At 43.2% G+C, this 26,961-nt stretch overlaps 1 non-coding gene across 1 annotated transcript; it reads right to left on the reverse strand.

The window, feature by feature from the left end:
- Positions 1–5,561: 5,561 nt before the first annotated feature.
- On the reverse strand, positions 5,562–5,636 carry Trnat-ugu (transfer RNA threonine (anticodon UGU)). The gene has a single exon. It is a non-coding gene; the product is annotated as a tRNA-Thr (tRNA).
- Positions 5,637–26,961: the final 21,325 nt, after the last annotated feature.

Raw genomic sequence — 26,961 nt, forward strand, 5'->3', positions numbered from 1 at the left:
TTCATGAGTATAGCGTGAATATCAGGAATCCGCTAAAACATCAAATTTCCGACATTGCTACGGCCAGAGGAAGATCCTGCAAGAACGGGACCAATGAAGATTGAAGAGAATCTTTCAACGTGACAAAAGTGCAACCCTTCCGCAAATTGCTGCAGATTTCAATGCTGGGCCATCAAGTGTCAGCGTGCGAACCGTTCAACGGAACATCAACGATATGGGCTTTCGGAGCCGAAGGCCCACTCGTGTACCCTTGATGACTGTACGACCCAAGCTTTACGCCTCGCCTGGGCCGTCGAGACCGACATTGGACTGCTGATGACTGGAAACATGTAGTAACGTAGAAGTAAATATCCTCGGAGTAGTGAAGCAACTTAAATTACTTAAAAAAGCAAGTCTTCTGGTCCAGACTGTATACCAATTAGGTTCCTTTCGGAGTATACTGATGCATTAGCTCCATACTTAACAATCATATACAACCGTTCGCTCGACGAAAGATCCGTACCCAAAGACTGGAAAGTTGCACAGGTCACACCAATATTCAGGAAAGGTAGTATGAGTAATGCACTAAATTACAGGCCCAATTCGTTAACGTCGATATGTAGCAGGGTTTTAGAACATATATTGTGTTCGAACATTATGAATTACCTCGAAGAAAACTGTCTATTGACACACAGTGAACATGGGTTTAGAAAACATCATTCCGGTGAAACACAACTAGCTCTTTATTCACATGAAGTGTTGATTGCTATTGACAAGAGATTTCAGATCGATTCCGTATTTCTGGATTTCCAGAAGGCTTTTGACACACTACCACACAAGCGGCTCGTATTGAAATTGCGTGCTTATGGAATATCGTCTCAGTTGTGTTACTGGATTTGTGAATTCCTGTTGGAGAGGTCACAGTTCGTAGTAATTAACGGAAAGTCATCGTGTAAAACAGAAGTGATTTCTGGGGTTCCCCAAGGTAGTGTTATAGGTCCTTTGCTGTTCCTTATCTACATAAACGATTTGGGAGACAATCTGAGCACCCGTTTTCGGTTGTTTGCAGATGAAGCTGTCGTTTATTGACTAATAAAGTCATCAGAAGATCAAAACAACTGCGAAACGATTTAGAAAAAATATCTGAATAGTGCGAAAAGTGGCAGTTGACCCTGAATAACGAAAAGTGTGGGGTCATCCACATGAATGCTAAAAGGAACTCAATAAACTTCGGTTACATGATAAATCAGTCTAGTCTAAAAGCCGTAAATTCAACTAAATACCTAGGTAATACAATTACGAACAACTTAAATTGAAAGGAACACATAGAAAATGTTATGGGGAAGGCTAACCATAGACTGCGTTTTAATGGCAGGACACTTAGAAAATGTAACAGACCTACTAAGGAGACTGCCTACACTACGCTTGTCCGTCCTCTTTTAGAATACTGCTGCGCGGTGTGGGATCCTTACCAGACAGGACCGACGGAGTACATCGAAAATGTTCAAAGAAAGGCAGCACGTTTTGTATAATCGCGAAATATGGGAGAGAGTGTCACAGAAATGATACAGGATTTGGGCTGGAAATCGTTAAAAGAAAGGCGTTTTTCATTGCGACGGTATCTTCTCACGAAATTCCAATCACCAACTTTCTCCTCCGAATGCGAAAACATTTTGTTGACACCGACATACATAGGAAGGAACGATCACCACGATAAAATAAGGGAAATAAGAGCTCGTACGGAAAAATATAGGTGTTCATTCTTTCCGCACCCTATACGAGATTGGAATAACAGAGAATTGTGAATGTGGTTCGATGAACCCTTAGCCTGGCACTTAAATGTGATTTGCAGAGTATACATGTAGATGTAGATGTATATGTAGAACACCAGTTCTCTTGAATGTCCTTAGTTTTTCTTACGCACTACACTGTTTTAGTGCTGCGGACTTATTAGAAATCTATTCATAATTGTTCTTTTACTATGCTGCGTATGATCTTTCAAGTACGTAATTATGTTTAACACCCATTCCTTGGAGAACGATCTTCTTTGACTACGTTTCACTGTAGATGGGATTTATGGCTCCATGTCCGACAAGGATGATGAACTACACTGTGCGGCTGATCCCGGCGGAGGTTCGAGTCCTCCCTCGCGCATGGGTGTGTGTTTGTCCTTAGGTTAATTTAGGTTAAGTAGTGTGTAAGCTTAGGCACTGATGACCTTAGCAGCTACGTCCCACAAGATTTCACACACATTTGAACATTTTTTGATGAACTACATGGCTCGAAATTTATTTCAGTATCACTTTCACTTGTAAATCACGTACCCTCGTTATTGTACTCCTCTTGTACATTGTCCATGCAGTCGAGCGAATGCGACACGACACATTAAACTGGCTCATCTTCAAAAACGCACATATTTCATCCACCACTTCTCCCTCTGCGAAATTCCTTGGGTTCCTTTCTGGTGAAACGTCAACTGTTGTTGTAGATACAATGCAGTGTTTGCTTTGTTCATCATTGCCATTGCTCTGCTTTGTATCAAAAATACTAGCATTGTAGCACTGTTGTGAGTCACTCGTCGACTAACTACGCTTCGTAGCCTCATACTGTGATCACCATCGGAAACTTCCACTTCCGGCCCTGTTGCCATTGTTGTTGTTGTTGTTGTTGTTGTTGTTGTGGTCTTCAGTCCTGAGACTGGTTTGATGCAGCTCTCCATGCTACTCTATCCTGTGCAAGCTTCTTCATCTCCCAGTACCTACTGCAACCTACAACCTTCTGAATCTGCTTGGTGTATTCATCTCTTGGTCTCCCTCTACGATTTTTACCCTCCACGCTGCCCTCCAATACTAAATTGGTGATCCCTTGATGCCTCAGAACATGTCCTACCAACCGATCCCTTCTTCTAGTCAAGTTGTGCCACAAACTTCTCTTCTCCCCAATCCTATTCAACACCTCCTCATTAGTTATGTGATCTACCCATTAGTAACCAATATTGTGGACGCATGGTATACAATATGTGGGGCATCAAACGCCGTAAACATCATTGGCCTTTTGCGACCTCGCACTTAAGATGTTCATTGTTAGTCGACAATATTAGCTGCATTCTCAAGCTTTCCGGAGTTTAGGAGTTTATACTATCACCTATAAGGAAAGTCTATCGTGTAAAAATTCCGTCAATATCTAGACAAAATTTCAACGCTGTTTAAAAACTGCAATTTACACTTTATGTAGAACAATGAGAAACTGTGCACTTCGCGAAATGTAGAAGTGTCGTATCCTTTACTGCTGTGATCAATAGGATAGCTAGAGACAATGACGTCACACAAATATTTAGGGGTAACAATCTGTCCAGGTATAATATGACTTGATTACATAGTCGTATGTAAAGAAAATAGCAGGCTACTATTCACTGTCAGTAAACTGGAAAACTGTAGCTTTTCTACAAAAGAAACTGGACACGAACGAGTTTTACTGTCTTACGTGAATGTAGGACAGCAAATGACTTGGAAGAGCAGTTTAACGGAATGGACAGTGTCTTGATAGGAGGATATAAGATGAACATCAACGAAAGCAAACCAAGGATGGTAGAATGTGGTAGAATTAAGTCATGTGGTCAGAGGGACTGAGATTATGAAACGAGACGCTTAAAGTAGTAGAAGAGTTTTGCTATTTGGATTGCAAAATAACTGATGAAGGCCGAAGCAGAGATGATATAAAATGTAGACACGCGATGGCAAGAAAAGCTTTTCTGAAGAAGGGAAATTTGTTAACATCGAATTTACACCATGTGGTCAAATGTATCCGGACACCCCCAGAAACATACGTTTTTCATAATAGGTGCATTGTGCTGCCACCTAATGTCAATACTTCATATCAGGAACTTCAGTAGTCATTAGACATTGTGAGAGAGCAGAGTGGGCGCTCCGCGGAACTCGAACGGACTTCGAACGTGACCAGGCGATGGGATGTCACTTGTGTCATACGTCTGTACACGAGATTTCCACACTCCTAAACATCCCTAGGTCCACTGTTTCCGATGTGATAGTGAAGTGGAAACGTAAAGGACACGTAACAGCACAAAAGCTTACAGGCTGACCTCGTCTGTTGACTGACAGAAACCGCCGACAGTTGAAGAGGGTTGTAGTGTGTAATAGGCAGACCTGTATCCACACCATTACACAGGAATTCCAAACTGCATCGGGATTCACGGCAAGTACTATGATAGTTAGGCGGGAGGTGAGGAAACTTGGATTTCATGGTCCAGCGGGTGCTCATGAGCCACACATCACGCCGGTAAATGCCAAACGACGCCTCGCTTGGTGTAAGGAGCGTAAAAATTGGACGATTGAACAGTGGAAAAATGTTGTGTGGAGTGACGAATCACGGTACACAATGTGGCGATCCGATGGCAGGGTGTGCGTATGGCGAATGCCAGGTGAACGTCATCTGCCAGCGTGTGTAGTGCCAACAGTAAAATTCGGAGGCGGTGGTGTTATGGTGTGGTCGTCTTTTTCGTGGAGAGAACTTGCACCCCTTGTTGTCTTGCGTGGCACTATCACAGCACAAGCCTACACTGATGTTTTAACCACCTTCTTGCTTCCCATTGTTGAAGAGCAATTCGGGGACGGCGATTGCATCTTTCAACACGATCGAGAACCTATTCGTAATGCACGGCCTGTGGCGGAGTGGTTACACAATAACATCCCTGTAATGGACTGGCCTGCACAGAGTCCTGATCTAAATCCTATAGAACACCTTTGGGATGTTTTGGAAGGCGACTTCGTGCCAGGCCTCACCGATCGACATCGATACCTCTTCTCAGTGCAGCACTCCGTGAAGAATGGGCTGTCATTCCTCTAGAAACCTTCCAGCACCTGATTGAACTTACGCCTGCGAGAGTGGAAGCTGTCATCAAGGCTAAGTGTGGGCCAACACCATATTGAATTCCAGCATTACCAGTGGAGGGCGCCATGAACTTGTAAGTCATTTCCAGCCAAGTGTCCGGATACTTTTGATCACATAGTGGAGATTTTAGCGTTAGGAAGCCTTTTTCTGAATGTATTTTGTAGAATGTAACCACGTATGGGCGTTAAACATGGCCGATTAACAGTTTAGACAAGAAGAGAATAGAAGATTTTGAAATGTGGTGCTACGCAGAATACTGAAGATTAGATGGATAGATCATGTAACCAATGAGGATGTACTGAATAGAATTGGGGAGAAGAGTAATTTGTGGCACATCTTGATTAGAAGAAGCGATCGGTTGGCAAGACACAATCTGAGACATCAAGTGATCACCAATTTGGTGCTGGAGGGAAGTGTGGGGGTTAAAAATGGTAGAGCGAGACCAAGAGAGGGATACAGTAAGCAGATTCAGAAGAATACATGTTGCAGTAGTTATTCAGAGATGAAGAGACTTGCACAGGACAGAGTAGAATGGAAAGCTGCGTCAAACCAGTCTTCGGACTCAAGACAACAAGAACAACAACAACAACTTGAATACTGAAATGATAATTAATTAGACACCCTAGCTGCAAACAGGCGTTGATATACTTCACTGGGGACATGTTGAAAATGTGTGCCTCGACCGGGACTCGAACCCGGGATCTCCTGCTTACATGGCAGACGCTCTATCCATCTGAGCCACCGAGGGCACAGAGGATAGTGCGTCTGCAGGGACTTATCCCTTGCACGCTCCTCGTGAGATCCACTGCGCCTGTTTGCAGCTAGGGTGTCTAATTAATTATCATTTCATTTCTAGCAAAGCTGCATGGTCATCCACGGTATGTGTTCTTTCGGGAACAGATACTACCGTCATATATAACTTGAATACTGTTAAAGTGTACAGGATCGGCATCAGGACAGGCTAACAGAGGACACGGGACGTACACGAAGGAGGTACGTTACAGAAGTAGAGAGAAACCTTGACTGGCAGACACACCTTGTGAGAACCTTACAGGAGCTGCTAATCGATTTCGATTTCGTAGGTACTGGGCAGATAAAGCGCTCGCAGAGGCGTAAAAGCGACCATTCTTCCTACGATTGAACCTAATTGTGTGTGAGATTTTTAATGTGTCGCCGAGTGTCTCGGTCACCCATTACTTGTAATAGTCATCCAGCCACAGTTATCAGTCCCGTTTTTAACTGTCTCTTAACTGGTATTTTATCCTTGATTTTATCTAGTTATTTAGCTGTGCTTTTTTTGACTTTTATGGTTGGTCTTTTATGAATACCACAATTTCAGTACTTGAGGGAGGATATAGCTTAGTTTTAAAATTAATTCTTATTTTTTAATAGATTTTCACCACCCTCGTCTGCATTTAGTTGAAGCAAGGTCGTTGATGACTTCGCCGTTTAGCGCCCTAAACCATTAATCAAGCCTCATCATCATCATCATCATCCACATCACCACCATCATAATCGAACTCTAAATCCGTACATATTATGAGAATGTGTGTATGTGTTTATGCATGTATGTTCTACATCTCCTCCTCAACCACTGGACCGATTTCAACCGTACTTGGAACACGTATCACTTACTGTCTGGAGAGAATTGCTGTGTGTGTAAGAACCACCTATCTATCAAAGGGGTGGGGGCAGAGGTGGAAAAGAAGTGTAGATCACAACGCTAGAATACCCACATTTTCTTCATCCATTATTTGAGAATGAGAGCACTCAGTGACTTGCAAAAAACCTCACATATAATTTCAGACATTTATGAAACTTTTTCTCACTCACAATCCCCCACAAAATCATGAAAAGAAAAAAAAAGTTTATCGCTTACTACATTTTCGCTGTTCACGCACAACTGCCACGTGAAGCATGGCGTTTTAATTTATTACTTCTTTACTACTAGCTGTATTCGCGATACATTTTGCAGACAATATTCACATGTTCCACTGAAAGTATTAAAAAATTACATCATTGTACAACACCCTGTTCAGGAGATATGACGTCACAAACATTGAGATGAGTGGAAACCTGCCGCATCATGCATGACATTTAAACTCATTACTTCTTTTATTACTGATTCCATTTGCAAAAAATCTCGCAGACAGTATCCACATATGCCGCTAAATTTACGTTCAAAATTATATGATCGTACGGCACGTAGATCAAGAGATATGACGTGATAAACACTGAGACGATTGGAAACGAAACTGCAGAGCGAAATTCGCTAATGATACAGTTGAAATATGTTTCCGGATATGACTGAAGTACGTCAAGTGTATGGAACAGTTGCGTACACTGGCAAAGCCGCGGGTAAAAAGCTCCTCCTAAGCCCCTCGGTCGATTTCAGCCAAAATTGTTACACATACGACTAACTACCTGGAAGGAAATACTGTGGGGGTAAGATCCACCACCGTCCTGTGGGCTGGGAGGTGGGAATGATATCATGATATAGTGGTGGTGGACAGAGAAAACGAATGAGGAGGAGGTGGACAGAAAGAGGGGAGGGGGAAATGCACAGAGAAAGGAAAGATGACGTGATAGAGGGAGAGAGGAGAAAATTGACAGAGGAAGGAAAAAGGAGGAGATGTACAGAGAGAGGGGGAAGGAGTAATAGAATTGGCGTAAATATCGCACCCGGGCAACGGTGGATACTCAGCTAGTGTAAAGTGTAAAAAGGACCCTCTGCCACGCGCTTCATTGTGATTCTAAGAATATAGATGTAAATGTAAAATTTTTAGCCATAAAATAATGAGTCAATATCTGGACTTACAATTTGGCGCAGATGGTACAACTGTTATGCTTTGCGGAATGCATGAGATTGGCAGGTTTTAAAACAGCGTGTCGCGGTAAAACAGTTCACTACGGAATGCAGATTGGCCATGTACATGTACTAGCGTTTGCAGAGCGCCTAAGGGGGGGGGGGGGGCGGTCGTAACAGTGGATGAGAATAGCGTCTGGCTGTAGGGGCTTCGCCGTAACACAAATGGACGGAGAGAATCGTGGATGGCTATTGCGAGCGGAAGCGGCCGCCAGCAGACAGCAGTTAACTACCGAGAACACGCAATACGTCGATGGCGCTATTTGTCACAGTCGGCGCCTGACAGCAGGCGAATTGGACTGCTTGATGAAGAAGTGCGATATGAGTCACTGTATGTCTGGGTTATTCAGACACTTCCGCAGTGTGAATCAAGCCAATAAAGGCCAGTCAATGTAATCACTACTGCTGTTTTGCGCTACAACACCGCTGAAAGACATATTTTTATTTAACAGCTTGATAGATAATGTGACAAGAATTAATTTCTGTAGCCTGTGGTCTATAAGAGCCTGTGAAGTGTTACAGGCCCTCTGCACTACCTAATCTGTGTAAATGATTTAGCAGACAATATCAGCAGCCCTCTTACATTATATGCAATTGACGCTGTCATTTACGGTCTAGTTAAGTTATCAGAAGATTAAAAGCAATTGGAAAATCATTTTAACATAATACCTGTATGGTGCGGAAATGGTAATTGACCATGAATAATGAAAAGTGTGAGGTCATCCACATGAGTACTAAAAGAAATCCGCTAAATTTCGGTTATACGATAAATCGAACGAACATGAAGACCATCAGTTCAACTACAAGGTGTACAACTTGGCTTCCGCCGGTTTTTCCCCAACATTTGAGGCTTTAATGAAACAAATTGGTTACACATGTATCATTCAAAGTATTTTCCATCTCTGGCCACTACTTTCTCCCATCTTTCGGGCAGTGTAGGAATCCTGCATCGAAAAAATTCTTCATCTTTTGAAGCGATACACGAATCGATCCAATTTGTGACTCCTTCATGATACCGGAAGTGTTGGTCAGCCAGGCCATGCGCCATTGATCAAAACAGGTGATAGAGGGAGCAATGTCTGGAGAATACGGCGGGTGAGGTAGGACTTCCCATTTTAACGTTTCCAAGTACGTTTTGACCTCTTTTGCAACGTGGGGTCGAGCGTTGTCGTGCTGCAAAATGACTTTATCGTGCCTCTCGCTGTATTGCGGCCGTTTGTCTTTTAATGCTCTGTTCAGACCCATTAACTGCGTTCGATAACGAGCACCTGTGATTGTTTCACTTGGTTTTAACACCTCATAGTACACGACGCCGAGCTGGTCCCACCATATGCAGAGCATGATCTTGGAGCCATGAGTATTCGGTTTGGCCGACGACGTGGAAGCATGGCCGGGATATCCCCATGATTTTTTGCGTTTAGGGTTATCGTAATGAACCCATTCTTCGTCCCCGGTCACAATGCGATGCAGAAAACCCTTCCGTTTTTGCCTCTGAAGCAACTGTTCACAAACACACGAACGCCGTTCAACGTCTCTTGGTTTCAGCTCACATGGGACCTTAGTTCCTTCTTTCTGAATCATGCCCATAGCCTTGAGACGTTTTGAAATGGCTTGCTGTGTCACTCCCACTAATCGTGCCAATTCTTCTTGAGTTTGACGCGAGTCCTCACTCAGCAATATCTCCAATTCTGCATCTCCGAAAACATTCTCTCTTCCACCACTATGCCAGTGTACGACGTTAAAATCACTGTTCTTGAAGCGTTTGAACCACCCACGACACGTTCTTTCACTAACAGCGTCCTTACCATACGAACTTGAGGGCATTCGATGAGACTCAGCCGCTGTTTTCTTCATATTGAAACAAAACAGGAACACCTCCCGCAAATGACGAGAATTAGGCTCGTAAACTGATATTTTCAATCAAGAACAACTTTATGATGCAGACACAAATCGACTAATGTTTGAATGAGGTTATGCTGACCGAGGTCCAAGCTAACTGCCTGACGTTTGTGATCTGTTTCTTTCGACCGTTACTTACCATTGTCGCCACCTATCGGCAAACGACGGAAGCAACGTTGTACACCTTGTATCTACTTGGAGATGAAAACTACGAGCAACTTAAAATGGAAGGATCATATGTAAAATGTGGATAAGGCGAACTAAAGACTACGTTTTATTAGCAGAGCATTTGGAGGCTACAACATATCTACTTAAAGAGACTGCGTGGACTACGCTTGTCCGTCCTCTGCTAGAGTATTGCTGTGCGGCATGGAATCCTTACCGGATTGGTTCGACAAGGACATCGAAAAAGTTCAAAGAAGGGGAGCTCGTTTTGTATTATCGTGAAACAGGGGGGGAGAGTCCCTCGGCGGCCGAACTTCAACGAATGGGGACTCCCGGCCCACAATGCCGTACGCTCATTTCCATTTTCCAGGGGAGAGACTATCACGAATATGGTACGTGAGATGGGTTCGCATCATTAAAGCAAAGGCGTTTTTCGTTGCGGCGAGATCTTTTCACGAAATTTCAATCACCGACTTTTTCCTCAGAATGCAAAAATTTTTTATCATCACCAATTTTCATAGAGATAAATAATCGTCATTATGAAGTAAAATATATCAGTTTCTTACGGAGAGACGTAAGTATTTGTTCGAGAGTGGAACGGAAGAGAAATAGTGTGAAAGTGGTCCGATGAACACACTACGGACCACTGAAGTGTGAATTCCATTTAGATGTAGATGTAGGTGAAGTTCTGAGATTCAAATTCTCCAAAGGAAAAGATTGCGGATTTGTAGCGTCATCAAGAAATGGACAATCTTTTCGGGTGTGACATGAATGATTCCTACGAGTTTATTGGTTAATTGTCCGCAATGTAATTGAAGCAATATATCGCATCTTTAAAGAACTTTCATTATTGTGAGCACCGAGTTAGTCGATTGAAACTGCCTTCTGATGTTCTTTCGTACAACAAAGCGAGACCGCACTCTTTGGGACTTTACTGGACACTACGGAGGGAATGCTGTTTTGTCAGTGGATGCGTGTGACGAGTCCTCGTTACTTGTCGGAAAATCGCTGCAAGCCAATAAATTGATGAAGCACTTTATAACCGGATCTGGTAAGCGCAATAAGCAATTAAATGATTTTAAGGTTTCATCAGTTTATACAGGGTGTTACAAAAATGTACGGCCAAACTTTCAGGAAACATTCCTCACACACAAAGAAAGAAAATATGTTATGTGGACATGTGTCCGGAAACACTTACGTTCCATGTTAGAGCTCATTTTATTACTTCTCTTCAAATTACATTAATCATGGAATGGAAACACACAGCAACAGAACGTACCAGCGTGACTTCAAACACTTTGTTACAGGAAATGTTCAAAATGTCCTCCGTAAGCGAGGATACATGCATCCACCCTCCGTCGCATGGAATCCCTGATGCACTGATGCAGCCCTGGAGAATGGCGTATTGTATCACAGCCGTCCACAATACGAGCACGAAGAGTCTCTACATTTGGTACCGGGGTTGCGTAGACAAGAGCTTTCAAATGCCCCCATAAATGAAAGTCAAGAGGGTTGAGGTCAGGAGAGCGTGGAGGCCATGGAATTGGTCCGCCTCTACCAATCCATCGGTCACCGAATCTGTTGTTGAGAAGCGTACAAACACTTCGACTGAAATGTGCAGGAGCTCCATCGTGCATGAGCCACATGTTGTGTCGTACTTGTAAAGGCACATGTTCTAGCAGCACAGGTAGAGTATCCCGTATGAAATCATGATAACGTGCTCCATTGAGCGTAGGTGGAAGAACATGGGGCCCAATCAAGACATCACCAACAATGCCTGCCCAAACGTTCACAGAAAATCTGTGTTGAAGACGTTATTGCACAATTGCGTGCGGATTCTCGTCAGCCGACACATGTTGATTGTGAAAATTCACAATTTGATCACGTTGGAATGAATCATCATCCGTAAAGAGAACATTTGCACTGAAATGAGGATTGACACATTGTTGGATGAACCATTCGCATAAGTGTACCCGTGGAGGCCAATCAGCTGCTGATAGTGCTTGCACACGCTGTACATGGTTACGTAAACAACTGGTTCTCCCGTAGCACTCTCCATACAGTGACGTGGTCAACGTTACCTTGTACAGCAGCAACTTCTCTGACGCTGACATTAGGGTTATCGTCAACTGCACGAAGAATTGCCTCGTCCATTGCAGGTATTCTCGTCGTTCTAGGTCTTCCCCAGTCGCGAGTCATAGGCTGGAATGTTCCGTGCTCCCTAAGACGCCGATCAATTGCTTCGAACGTCTTCCTGTCGGGACACCTTCGTTCTGGAAATCTGTCTCGATACAAACGTACCGCGCCACGGCTATTGCCACGTGCTAATCCATACATCAAATGGGCATCTGCCAACTCCGCATTTGTAAACATTGCACTGACTGCAAAACCACGTTCGTGATGAACACTAACCTGTTGATGCTACGTACTGATGTGCTTGATGCTAGTACTGTAGAGCAAAGAGTCGCATGTCAACACAAGCACCGAAATCAACATTATCTTCCTTCAATTGGGCCAACTGGCGGTGAATCGAGGAAGTACAGTACATACTGACGAAACTAAAATGAGCTCTAACATGTAAGTTAAGCGTTTCCGGACACATGTCCACATAACATCTTTTCTTTGTGTGTGAGGAATGTTTCCTGAAAGTTTGGCCGTACCTTTTTGTAACACCCTGTAGTTTGGAAAATGTTTCACAAAAACTTTTGCACCATAGAGAGGACTACCAAAATTGTCTGCTTTCGATTCATACTCCTCTAGCCCCATTTTGTAGTTGTTGTCTTCAGTCTAAAGACTGGTTTGATATAGTTCTCCACGCTAGTGTATCCTGCACAAGTCTACATCTCTAACCAACTACTGCAGCTCACATATATTTGAAACTATTTACTGTAATAAAGTCCCAGAATCCCTCAAAAATTTCTATACCCCACACTTCCATCCATTACTAAATTAACTGTGCCTTGATGCCTCAGTGTGTGTCTTATTAGCTCATCCCTTCTTTTAGCAAAATTGTGTCATTAAGTCATTTTCTACACAGTTTTTCTCACTACATCTTCACTAGTTACTTGATCCACTCATCTAATCTTCAATATTTTTCTGTAGCACAACATTTCAAAATGATAAAATTTACACTAAATACGATTATTACCTTACTTCAGGCTCATTATTCCTAATAATAATCACACAACTTTGAAATAAGGTGTTTACCCCGTACAGCAAGAACTGTCCTGTCCCTCCTTCACTTCTTTACTACACTAGATTGCTAAACTTATGGACGAAAGAAGCTTTTGCAATGATGTGTCACTATTAAGTAACATACCTTGATCAAATTCGAACCATACATAGAAAGAACTGCAACTGCATAGTGCTGAAAAAAACTGAAATAAAAACGCAACTAGGCGATAAGAGTTTTATTCGAAGACAATAATTACACTGTGGTGACCACGACTGATGACTGTCATCTCGACAGCACAAAAGGTGAGAGATGGCTCTTAATATGGTGTGTGATCACCACGGATGGCAATGCCGGCTCTAAACTCTGCTCCCACTGCGCTGCTACAGTCTCCTGGAACCAACGAATAAAGCTTGAATATTCACGACTTCCTCTCAATTAATCTGTTCGACCGTGTTCGGAATTCCTGTAACCAGGACGTAACACGGAGCTAAAATTTTAATTATGTCCTGCTAAATCCACTTTAAATTCAGTCATCAAGTTCGTCTGTCGAGAGAGGAAAAGTCGGAGAAGATAGCACGCTTTAATTGTAGTGTTGCCGATACACAAAAGATTATATTTATTTCGGTTACTTATAGCTAGTTTTTTGCTGGAAGTTAAAATTATCTCGGGCCATTGATTACGCTTTCGTGAACTTTGAACTTTTTTTTACGTAACTGGCCATCTCAACAGCGGAAGATACGACAGTGCGTTTCGAAAAATTCAGAGCATTCATTATGGCCAAACTGAACCCTGGTATGAAGTTACATATGCTTAGACTTGTCATGTGACACCATGCAAGAGATTTTCGCGTCAGTTTATACGGTACGAAGATAAGGACAACACGACAGCCAGTCCCCGAGTGGAGATTTCCGACCCGCCCGGGAATCGAACGCGGGCCCCTTCAGTTAGCAATCTGCCGCGCGGAGTCCACAGAAATTCAAACTCGGAAGATAATCTTGTGTTAATCTGATAAATTCAATCATACATCCAGTAAAATTGACTGTCTTCATCCACAAATTTGTAAATCCGATAATCCTTCAGAACTGAATAGGCAAAGGAATAAATTTTGCTCCACGTTTTATTACTCTCTTAACACGTACAGTTAATACATCGTAAACGTTAACACTTTGATGTCAAAATACAGACTGCTCCATTTCACAGAACATGTTCTTTACATTGTTGTTATATTTTCGATTTTCATCTTTTTGGTTAATTACGGTATTTCAATTAATTCGTAACAGACAGAGAGGTGCAACATAACGCGGCATGGTCTTCGCTGTGATTGTAGTGGCTGTCAGCTTATTGTCTCTGCCTGCAGTGACGAAGAGGCTACCTACGCCGTATTGCAGCACTCCCATTCTCGCCATGCAACATCGAACAACAACAACAATAATTAATGACATCGTCTCAGACCAACGTTAACTTCTTCATATTAAGTCAGTAACAATACTATTATGTCTTCTCACGACTGCACGTTGGGCGATGAGAATAATGGTGAGACAGCGATTAAATTTTATTTCACTACTCTACGCTGGCCTCAAGGTTGATATAATTTTCTTGTGATAGGACGTTCCATTCATCCATCAGTGCGGTTAGCAACTTCTCCGCTTTATATTATATACCAGGTTCCTTTCAGGGCATGCTGATACAATAGCTACTTGGCGACCATATACAACCGCTCGCCTGACGAAAAATCGATACCGAAAAATGGTTCAAATTGCTCTGAGCACTATGGGACTTAACATCTGAGGTCATCAGTCCCCTAGAACTTAGAACTACTTAAACCTAACTAACCTAAGGACATCACACAGCCGGGAGAAGTGGCCGTGCGGTTCTAGGCGCTGCAGTCTGGAACCGCGAGACCGCTACGGTCGCAGGTTCGAATCCTGCCTCGGGCATGGATGTGTGTGATGTCCTTAGGTTAGTTAGGTTTAACTAGTTCTAAGTTCTAGGGGACTAATGACCTCAGAAGTTGAGTCCCATAGTGCTCAGAGCCATTTGAACCACTTTTTTGACATCACACACATCAATACCCGAGGCAGGATTCGAACCTGCGACCGTAGCGGTCGCTCGGCTTCAGACTGTAGTGCCTAGAACCGCACGGCCACTCCGGCCGGCTGCCAGTTAGGGTAGCAACCGTTAAAACATCGGCGGTTTTCGTTGCGGCGTTATCTTTTCACAAAATCTCCAACATTCCCCTCCGAAATACGAAAATATTTTTTTGACATACAGCTACATAGGCAGGAATGATCATCATAATAAAATAAGAGAAATCAGATATCGCACGGGAACACTAAAGTGTTCGTGTTTCCCGTGCGCTGTTAGAGAGTCGATCGGTAGAGAAATAGTGTGAAAGTGGTTCAAATGGCGCTAAGCACTATGGGACTTAACATCTGAGGTCACCAGTCCCCTGGACTTAGAACTACTTAAACCTAACTAAACTAAGGACATCACACACACCCGTGCCAGAAGCAGTATTCGAACCTGCGACCGTAGCAGTAGCGCGGTTCCAGACTGAAGCGCCTAGAGCGGCTCGGTCACAGCGGCCGGCAGTTCGGATGCTATGACTGTTTGTATCAGCATGTCAGTGCGTCCTGTCATAATGGAGTATGTGTGAGGCCACCGTTTATGAACAGCAGTCTTCCTGAAGCGGACTGGCCTGCCCAGAGTCCGGACCTGAATCCAATCGAACGAAAGAGCTTTGGGGTGAGTTAGAAAGTCGACTTCGTTCCAGACCCCAGAGTCCAACATTTCCCCCTTTCTTCGGTTTCGATTCTTGAAGAGAGTGAGTAGCTGCCATTTCTCCACTGGAATTCAGACACGTCATTGAACATGGCTTCAGATGAATTCTAGCCACAATAAAGGCGAAGGGAGGACAGTTCCTGAATCATCGCTGTAAATTCATCTCTTGTCACAATTTAGTTTGATTAATCTTTTTGGTGATACAACACTTAAGTTAACATCCGGAGAAAAAACTGCCGGACCCTAATCAATAATATACTATGTTACAAACAACCTGTACTAGGAAGCAGAACGCTAACAGGGATGTGTGTCTCAGTTACCACGCAGACTACCTACTGGTACTGCGCCCTCGAAATCCATTTGCACATACACGACCTTTTAACGTTTTCTGCCCTTAACTGCAGTGTAGTTGTCGGTACAGTGCGTTCCAGTATACACCGCAGCGCTAAAGAAACTACACTCATTCTCATAAATTAAGAATAATTGCAGAATGTGGTGTCACACAACGTGGCACTACACAAAACTGGCGTTAATAGCATAGGCACATAGGGAACACACGACACAGATCTGTAAGTCCACGGTTTTGGTGATCAGTTGAGAAAACCGTCCCGAAACACATGTGCTGCAAAATGTCACTGTTTCCTGCGCATGTACCCCGACATCAATATGGGATATGGTCACCATGCACACGTACACAGGCCGCACAACGGGCTGGCATACTCTGGATCAGGTGATCGACCAGCTGCTCGGGTATAGCCCCCCGTTCTTGCACCAGTGCCTGTCGAAGCTTCTGAAGTGTCGTAGGGGTTTGAAGACGTGCAGCGATACGTCCACCGAAAGCATCCCAGACGTGCTCGATGGGGTTTAGGTCTGGAGAACAGGCAGGCCACTCCATTCGGCTGATATCTTCTGTTTCAAGGTACTCCTCCACGATGGCAGCTCGGTGGGGCCGTGCGTTATCACTCATCAGGAGGAAGGTGGGACCCACTGCGCCACTGAAAAGGTGGACAAACTGGTGCAAAATGACGTCCCGATACACCTGACCTGTTACAGTTCCTCTGTCAAAGACATGCAGGGGTGTACATGCACCATTCATAATTCCATCCCACACCATCAAACCACGACCTCCATACAGGGGTTCGTTCCTGGTTCACGCCAGATGAAAACCCGGTGAGGATCACTGTTCAGGCTATACCTGGACTCGTCTGTGAACATAACCTGGGACAACTGTTCCAATGACCATGTACCGTGTTCTTGACACCAGGCTTTAAGGGCTCTCCTGTGACCAGTGGTCAGTGGAATGCACCTTGCAGGTCTCCGGGCGAATAAACCATATCCGTTCAGTCATCTGTAGACTGTGTGTCTGGAGACATCTGTTCCAGTGGCTGCGGTAAGGTCCCGAGTAGGGCTACCTGCAGTACTCCGTGGCCGTCTGCGGGCACTGATGGTGAGATGTAGGCCTTCTTGTGGTGTTGTACACTGTGGACGTCCCGTACTGTAGCGTCCAGACACGTTTCCTGTCTGCTGCAATCGTTTCCGTAATCTTGAGATCACATTTTGTGGCACATGGAGGGACCGTGCTACGACCTGCTGTGTTTGACCAGCCTACAGTCGCCCTAATATTCTACCCCTCATAACGTCATCAATATGTGTTCTTTTAGCCATTTTCAACACACAGTCACCACTAGCACGTCTGAAAACGTCTGCACACTTACTCGCTGCACCGTACTCTGACAGGCAGCAACATACCTCTGCGTATGTGGACTGCTGCCAGCGCCACCGTACGACGACCGCAGGTCAAACGCCGAGGTGATTTAAACCCGCAAACCACCCACCAGAGTGTTGTTTCACCATGTATCACCATTATCCTTAATTTATGAGCATGAGTGTAATATAGGAATGCGTACTCGAATACAGAGATATGTAAATAGGGAGAAGACGGCGCTGCGGTCGGTAACGCCTACATAAGCCAACAAGCGCCTGGCGTAGTTATTAGATCGGTTACTGCTGTTACAATGGCAGGTTATCAAGATTTAAATGAGTTTGAACGTGGTGTTATAGTCGGCGCACCAGCGATGGGACGCAGCATCTCCGAGGTGGCGATGAAGTGTGGATTTTCCGGTACGACCATTTCACGAGTGTACTGTGAATATCAGGAATCCGGTAAAACATCAAATCTCCGATATCGCTACGGCTGGAAAAAGATCCTGCAAGAACGGGACCAACGACGACTGAAGAGACTCATTCATCGTGACAGAAGTGCAAACCTTACGCAAATTGCTGCAGATTTTAGTGCTGGGCCATCAACAAGTGTCAGCGTGTGAACCACTCAACGAAACATCAGTGATACGGGCTTTCGGAGCCGAAGGTCCACTCATGTACCCTTGATGACTGCACGACACAAAGCTTTACACCTAGCCTGGGCCCGTCAACGCCGACAATGGACTGTTGATGACTGGGAAAGGTTGCCTGGTCGGACGACTCTCGTTTCAAATTGTATCTAGCAGATGGTCGTGTATGGGTATGGAGACAACCTCACGAATCCATGGACACTGCAAGCTGGTGGAGGCTCTGTAATGGTGTGGGGCGTATGCAGTTGGAGTGATATGTGACTCCTCATACATCTAGATACGGCTCTGACAGGTGACACGTTCGTAAGCATCATGTCTGGTCATCTGCATTCATTCATGTCCATTGTGCATTCCGAGGGACTTGAGCAATTCCAGCAAGACAATGCGACACCCCACACGTCCGGGATTGCTACAGAGTGACTCCCGGAACACACTTCTGAACTCCCCAGACATGAACACTATTTACCAAATCTGGGATGCCTTGCAACGTGCTGTTCAGACGAGATCTCCACCTCATCGTACTCTTACGAATTAATGGACAGCCCTGCAGCATTCATGGGGTCAGTTCCCTCCAGCAGTACTTCAGACATTAGTCAAGTCCATGCCATGTCGTGTTGTGGCACTTCTGCGTGCTCGAGGGGGCCCTACACGATATTAGGCAGGTGTACCAATTTCTTTGGCTTTCCAGTGTATGAGGTCTGTTGATGAGTTACTCTAAGACAGCCGCACGCTGGAGAGGTTGATACACCCGTAAATGAATAGCAAACCAGTCTAGTAAAATCTTAATTAATTGTTGAGTCCCAGCGTCCTCCAATTTGGTAGGTATATATTTGTCACATCAATTGTGAAAGGTTACAAATGCGTTTATCAGAATTCACTGTGCTCAGGCGACCATATCTAATTCCGAACAATATGACACCAACGCCCCTAACGAAATTGTTGCTCACTCATGAATTTACATCTGTAAGCTGTCACAACACCGCTGTGCTCTGCGGTAGATGTTTGATGCTCTCTGCCACACGAGACTTAAACCACAGCGGAGGGATAGGTTAGATCTGCTGACACTTAATAAACCAATATTCTCCAGTCCTGCCGTCACAACCACGAAGTCATCCGTGACAATATAATTACAACACTGAAACAGTAGATAACTAGAGAGGACACATCATCCCAATTATTGACATGATTTAGAGCGTTGGCGTTTCGCATGGCATAACCTTTGCCCATTATCTGTCACTGTCGTAAGTCTGTTTAGATTGTCACCAATCAAAATATAGATTATGAACTCCAATCAAATTCACTGCCTACTTGACAGAACTTGGTCAGATTTTGTCAGCTCGACAAGAGCAAAAACAAAGCTTATTATGCCACGGAGGGAGCTGATGTTCACTGCATGTCCGACCGCTTTCAATACCTGCGCTTTCTCCCTGAACAATAGCTAGCTTGCTACTCCCACTGCTAATCTTTCTGCGCTGCAGTGACGTCAGACCATCCATTTAGGAGTATTAATCATTCTAATAGTATATTGGCTTAAATTGTTGGCTCCAATGGAGACACTCTCTACATGCATGGTACAATTTCTCCTACCTCCTAATACTGAAAATCCGTGATTTTATGATAGTGTAGTTTTTCTTTCCTCTTGTGCTTGCTTTAGACTGTTCCAACAGGTCATAACTGAGGGGTGTCTGTCCCTGCAAACTACACCATACATTTATTTTTGTTCACTGTTAGTATTATTATGCCAGCCTGTCAGACTTCTAGATACAGTAGTCTGAACTCCCACCATACTGACTTGGGATTTTGCACACTCCTACACACTCCTGGGCAGCGATAGCTGCCCGCATTAGCCGCCAATTGTTGTTAAGCCCAATTAAAATTCAAATATCTCGTGATCCACAGCTCGAATCATGGTGTGGCTTTTATGAACCTCACTTTAATAAAATTTCGCATCCTTCTCCAGATGTTTCTACCTGATTCTTCCACTCCATCCGTATTTTAATCTACCACCTTATTAGCTCTGAAATGAAATGAAGACGCACTGTGAGATGACATACCACTGCCATGTCTCAACGTCAATATTCACCAACCATCGTTTGGTTGCAGATGACAAGCTACCTGTAATAAATAATGGTCCTGAAAAATCATGCACGCCAAGTGTAAAGGTACTAACAAAGATAAACGAATTGCTGTTTGAACTAAATATCCACATAATTTTGTAATCACTTAGTAACAGTGTTCACATTACAGACGAAGTGAAACAGAAAGCCACTGATGATGGCACAGTGGTGCTGAAACATGTTTGGGAACTTGGAAAAAACGGTTTTGTATAGCTGGCGGACCTTACATCCAACAGTTTTAACTGCAAACACGGTAAACACAAGGAGCTACAAATCGAAATGATGAATATATCAACTTAAAAGCTAATAACATGTATAAACTAACGTATCTGAAAACAAATGAAATATTTTTCTGTTCATAATAGGAAACCGGCTTACTTGATTTTGAAACTATACCGCTAAGACTAACTTCTAAAGTTTAAAGCATGTTTAACTTAACGTCAGTTTGTCAGTGCAGCCTTTGATTTTCTTAGGTCGAGAATGCGATTTTTCAAGTTTAAAGTGAGTTCTGTTAGCAGCACCCTAATAGCAACATTTTTTTTTTTTTTGTATATTCAGAATGTGTCATTTACATCAATATTAGCTTTCAGACATGTGCTCTGCTCAGTACAAAGACGCAATATGGCTCACATATATGCGTCTGGTCTCTGACAAGTCTCTCCAGTTACCCCTGTAGTTCCCCCAATATCCTGGACCAGGCACTCTACGCTTACGCCCAATATATCTTTTGGGACGCCCAAGATATTTCTAATGTTTTCAATCCGGTAAATGGTCGAAAGTGGTTCGTAAATTAGTTATGAACATGTTATCCGAATCTTATTAACAGCCTTGATAAACACAGTGAAATTTTTTATTCTTCAACTGGAATGATGCTTTCTTTCATCCAGGAAAGAGAATTTTCAATTCGAGAAATTCGTTGGTATAGCATTTTCGAAGTATTGACAATAAATTACTACAGTAAAAATGCATTTAAGAATCTGGATATTTATGTTGTCATTTTGGCAAGACGAAAATACACCTCCCGGAAGTTCATGCTGAAGTCTAAAAGAAATATGTGTCGCTGTGATAACAAATACTTCATGAATTGTGCATAGCGCTTTAGGGATTTCTCTGAAGATAAGTGAAGCCACTGTCTGTGAATGCGTAGCTATGCTAAAATTCATTTAGAGTGTGGTATTAATTAGTGATGCTGTAAACACGTTATATCCTCTGCCATCCATCAAGTTTATCAATAAAAACATTGTATGCTTGAAAACGATTTTTTGGTTTGTAAAGCTTCCGACTGTTTAGTGTAGCCCACCATGACGTCTTCTTCTGTGCCAATCTCTTCATTTCTGATAGCACCTACACTCAACGCACTTATATATTTGTTGTGTACCGTAATCTCTGACTGCGCCTTCCTTTTTGGTCCTTTGTGCCTCCTTTCCGTATCTCAGTAACTATTCCCTGATGTGTCATAACACACACCCTATCATCTGTCCCATCTTCCAGTTAGAATTTTTTCACACATTTCTTATTCGCTGATTATGCGGAGCACCATCTCATTTTTATCTTTTTTTGTACCAATCCACATAATTTTCACCATTCTTCTGTAACAATATGTCCCGAAGTTTTCACTTCCCGTCTTTTCTGACATTATTCCCACCGCCCCATAAAGTCATAATTAACTTTCACACAATGCTGTACTTCTGAAGTTAATGACTATTTTTGCCATTAGTGGACTGTTTCCCGATGAATGGCCTCTTTCTCTTGTTAGTCCGCTCCTTATACCCTCCTTGCGTCGTCTGTCATGTGTTATTTAGCATAATTACTTCGATTCGTCTGCTAGACGGTCCGTAATTTTCTTGCTAAGTTTGTCGGTAATGTCATTTCTGCAGTTTCTTAATACCTTTAGATTTCTTTTGTCTGCTCTCAGTTTATATTCTGTGCCCTGTAATCTGTACATTCCATTCAATAGGTCGTGTAATTCTTCCTCGCTTTTACATAGGACCTAATAATTGAAGTTCTTTCGCCTTTAATTTTAATCTTGCTTCTTAAACTTTCTTTTATTTCCCTCCGTGATTTTTTTAAAATGTAGGCGTGTGGTTGAACAACAGAGGTGAAGAACTGAATCCCTACCGTAAGCCCTTTTTAATCCTAGCACATCTTTATTGATCCTCCGTTTCTATTCTTTCATCGTTACTTTTGTACACTTTGTGCCTTTCCTGCAGCGTATACCTGTTTTTCTGAGCATTTCAAACATAGTTCAAAACTATACATTACCGAACACTTTTTGTAGGTCGACAGTCTCTATGAAAGTAAATTATGATTCTTAAATGTTATCTCCTACCGAAGTGTAACGTCAGAACTATTTCCTCAATGCTTTTACCTTTCCTAGAGCCAAATTTATCGTCATGTAACGGATCCTCAGTTTTCTTTTTCATTCTTCTAAATATTGTTATTGTCAGCTACTTGGGTGTATGACCTATCAAGGTCATCGTGATATGCTGCTCACATTTATCTGTCATTGTTATCTTCGAGATTACGTGGTTAATACTCTTCTTAAAGTTCGGTGGCATGTCTATAATCCCACAGATTCTACATAGTGACTTAAATAATCGTTTGATTACCACTTCTCCCAATGGTTTCAGAGATTCCGCAGGAATAGTACCTATCTGATCTCCCTGGTTTGATAGCAAGTTTTCATTAAGCAGTTCAGTAAATCTGATCCTTTATGTCCTCCATGTTGACACCCGTTTCACCTTCCGTCACGTTACCCTACAGTTCTTCCCTTCACAGAAGCCGCTTAAGTATTCTACCAGCTTTCTCTTCCGCATTTAACGGTGGAATTCCTTTTTCACCCTTAATGTTGACATTTCTTTGATTTTAATTTCACCAAAAGCTATTTTGATATTCCTATGTACTGAATCTGTCCTTGCTACGACCATTTCCTTTTCTATTTGTTCACATTCTTCCTCCTGCCTTATCACTTTAGCTTCCTTCCACCTTTTATTCATTTCATTCAGTAAGTGACACACATTACAGCATTCCTTTCTTTTCTTGAACATTTCTGTGTTTCCTTCTTTCATCGATCAACTGAAGTATGTCTTGTGTGAACCACAATTTCTCTTCCTGTACCTATCTTATACCTAGATTTGGTTGTTGGGCGTCTGTGATTAGCGTTTTAAGTGATGTCGGATCATCCTCAATTCAGTCATCTGCTGTGGTATTCCGTATCGCAAATATCTACAGTCGCAGGGAACTTTAGTATCCCGTCTCCTTGTACGTTGATTCTTCTTGACTTTTCTTTTAAACTTTAGCCTACTGGTAATCGTTACTAAATTGTGGGTGCGCCCTACAGTCCAGTATTTGATTTCGGAATTTGTGTTTCAAGTGTTTCAAGTGGCTCTGAGCACTATGGGACTTAACTTCTGAGGTCATCAGTCCCCTAGAACTTAGAACTACTTAACCTAACTAACCTAGGGACATCACACACATCCATGCCCAAGGCAGGATTCGAACCAGCGACTCCAGCGGTCGCGCGGTTCCAGACTGCAGCGCCTAGAACCGCTCGGCCACTACGGCCGGCAATTTGTGTTTCGTCATGATATGACCCAGCTGATATCTTGCTGTATCTCTTGGGCTGTTATAGATATACTTCCTTCTCTTGTGATTCTTGAACAGTGTATTTTCTATTGCAAATGAAATGTACTGTAGAACTCATTAACTCTTGCTCAGGTCCCATTTCCGATGAGTATGAATCAACAATGATTCGTCCATGTAAATGCTTCACAATGAGTATACGCTACATGAATTCCGATATTCCTCTCAGCAAACCCGATCTAGATTCACTGCTTTTCATTCGCATCCCCTAATGAGCAACAGCGATCGTTGTGAATAAATTCTTGTGACTTATCGAGAAGTTCGTTGAATCACCCTGTTCTCTGGTCGCTCTTTCTCCGCAGTCAAAGCATTAAAATGAAAATCCACATAAGTAGAGGGTCTATTTCGAAAGGATCAAGATTATACATAATTCCAATGGAACGGATGTTCGTTATCTTCACGGTAAGGCTGATGAACCCAAACACACACACACACACACACACACACACACACACACACACATTAATGGTGTAGTTTCCTCACACACATATAAGCTGAGCTTTCGTGCTTCATTCATATGCAGATGTAGGTAGCTGACCTTCAACTATGTGCCGGCCGCTGGTGGCCGAGCGGTTCTAGGCGCTTCAGTCTGGAACCGCGCAACCGCTACGGTCGCAGGTTCGAATCCTGCCTCGGGCATGGATGTGTGTGATGTCCTTAGGTTAGTTAGGTTTAAGTAGTTCTAAGTTCTAGGGGACTGATGACCTCAGATGTTAAGTCCCATAGTGCTCAGAGCCATTTTTTTTCAACTATGTAGAGCTGAGTTAAAACCATGTGTGATACACTGACAATGCATGGAGCATGTAATATTAGACATCAGGTGACGGAATAAAAATTTGATGTTCGTAAATTTTTTTCCATAAAGCCATTAAGCAAGATATGGTAAACACGCTTCAGTAGGCAGAACAGGGGAGGATATAAATGGTGTAAATATTAATCAACAGAAGGTGATGAAGTGATATTTGTTATAGTTTTAGTTTAATTTGGTGGTATATATATCCGTAACACTGCCTGTGGTAGTTCAAGGTTATTCAAAAGGATGGAGCTAGTTTAACTGATTTGTATTTCATGAAATATAAATTTTACATGAACAGTGCACATACCAAAGAAAGGAGGAAGTTTCAAAGTTTTTTTTTTTAAATACAGAAAATAAATGTTCAATGTCCCCCCGCCCCTTTGCTGCAAGGCAAACATCTAAGCTGCAGTCGCACGCGTCCCAAATGCGAAGAAACACATCTTGTGTTACGGAATTCACGGTAGCAGTGACACAGTTCCGGAGGTCTGCCACAGTTGTTGGTACAAGTGGGACGTTAACAACATTCTTAACATAGCCCCACAAGAAAAAGTCACAGGGCGTGAGGGCAGATCTCGGTGGCCAGAATTGTAGAACAAGGACTTGATTTCCCCTGCGACCTATCCGTCGTCGAGAAAGGGATTGATTTAAAAATATTCCGACATGACTGTGCCAATGGGGTGGGGCTCCATCCTCTTGGAAAATGAAGTCCTCTTCAGTAAGTTGAGGAAATAGCCATTGTTCGAACATATCGAGGAAGGTTAATCCGCTTACAGTGTTCTCCGCAAAACAATGGCTCATAAACTTTAGTCTGTGATAAGGCACAGAACGCGTTTAGCTTCGCTGAGTCTCTCTCATGCTGCAATGCTCTATGGGGATTTTGCAGACCATATATGCGAACATTGTGTCTATTCACTTTTCCACTAAGACGGAATGCAAAAAAATGGTTCAAATGGCTCTGAGCACTATGGGACTCAACTGCTGAGGTCATTAGTCCCCTAGAACTTAGAACTAGTTAAACCTAACTAACCTAAGGACATCACACACATCCATGCCCGAGGCAGGATTCGAACCTGCGACCGTAGCGGTCTTGCGGTTCCAGACTGCAGCGCCTTTAACCACACGGCCACTTCGGCCGGCGACGGAATGCAGCTCCACCGCTAAAAATTAATAGTAGTAGAACACATCGTCCTCCAAAATTTCTATCATATCACCACAAAATTCAATACACTCTTCTTTGCCATTTTCAATGAGAGGCTGCACAAGTTGTAAGTAGCAAGAGCTGTAAAGCAAACGCCGCCTGAAAACTCACCAAACTGTTGGTTGAAGTACTCTTAGTTCCGCACTAGCTCTGTTGGTTGACTTACGTGGACTGCGAGCAAAACTGTGTTGTTTCCGTCTGACATTATCCCCCGACGCCGCTTTTTCCTTTGCACAGACATCCAGTTCGTTGAAACTGCTTAAACCAACGGATTATGTTTTTCTTAGTTGGTGGTTCAATGCCGAATTGGAGACTAAATGCCCGCTGCTCTCTAATTGCTACACACTTTTTTCAAACTCAAGAACTCAGGTTGGTTGGTTGGTTGGTTGGTTGGTTGGTTGTTTTGGGGAAGGAGACCAGACAACGAGGTCATCGGTCTCATCGGATTAGGGAAGGACGGGGAAGGAAGTCGGCAGTGCCCTTTGAAAGGAACCATCCCGGCATTTGCCTGGAGCGATTTAGGGAACTCACGGGAAACCTAAATCAGGATGGCCGGACGCGGGATTGAACCGTCGTCCTCCCGAATGCGAGTCCCAAGAACTCAGGAAACCTTCTCCCTCACCGTAGCCATCTTACTCATAACTGCCTATTGGCATGAGTACCCTAGCGGCCATTTATTCAACTACATCTACCGAAGACAGTGCTGCCAAAGTAGAGTTAATAAACACAGCCTTCCGAAATGCCTTCACAAAAGAAGACGAAGTAAATATTCCAGAATTCGAATCGAGAACAGCTGCCAACAAGAGTAACGTAGAAGTAAATATCCTCGGAGTAGTGAAGCAACTTCAATCACTTAATAAAAGCAAGTCTTCTGGTCCAGACTGTATAGCAATTAGGTTCCTTTCGGAGTATGCTGATGCATTAGCTCCATACTTATCAATCATATAAAACCGTTCGCTCGACGAGAGATCCGTACCCATAGACTGGAAAGTTGCATAAGTCACACCAATATTCAAGAAAAGTAGTAGGAGTAATCCATTAAATTACAGGCCCATATTATTAACGTCGATATGCAGCAGGATTC

Source organism: Schistocerca nitens, chromosome 2 (assembly GCF_023898315.1).
Source record: "Schistocerca nitens isolate TAMUIC-IGC-003100 chromosome 2, iqSchNite1.1, whole genome shotgun sequence".
In the NCBI taxonomy this organism is placed as follows: domain Eukaryota; kingdom Metazoa; phylum Arthropoda; class Insecta; order Orthoptera; family Acrididae; genus Schistocerca; species Schistocerca nitens.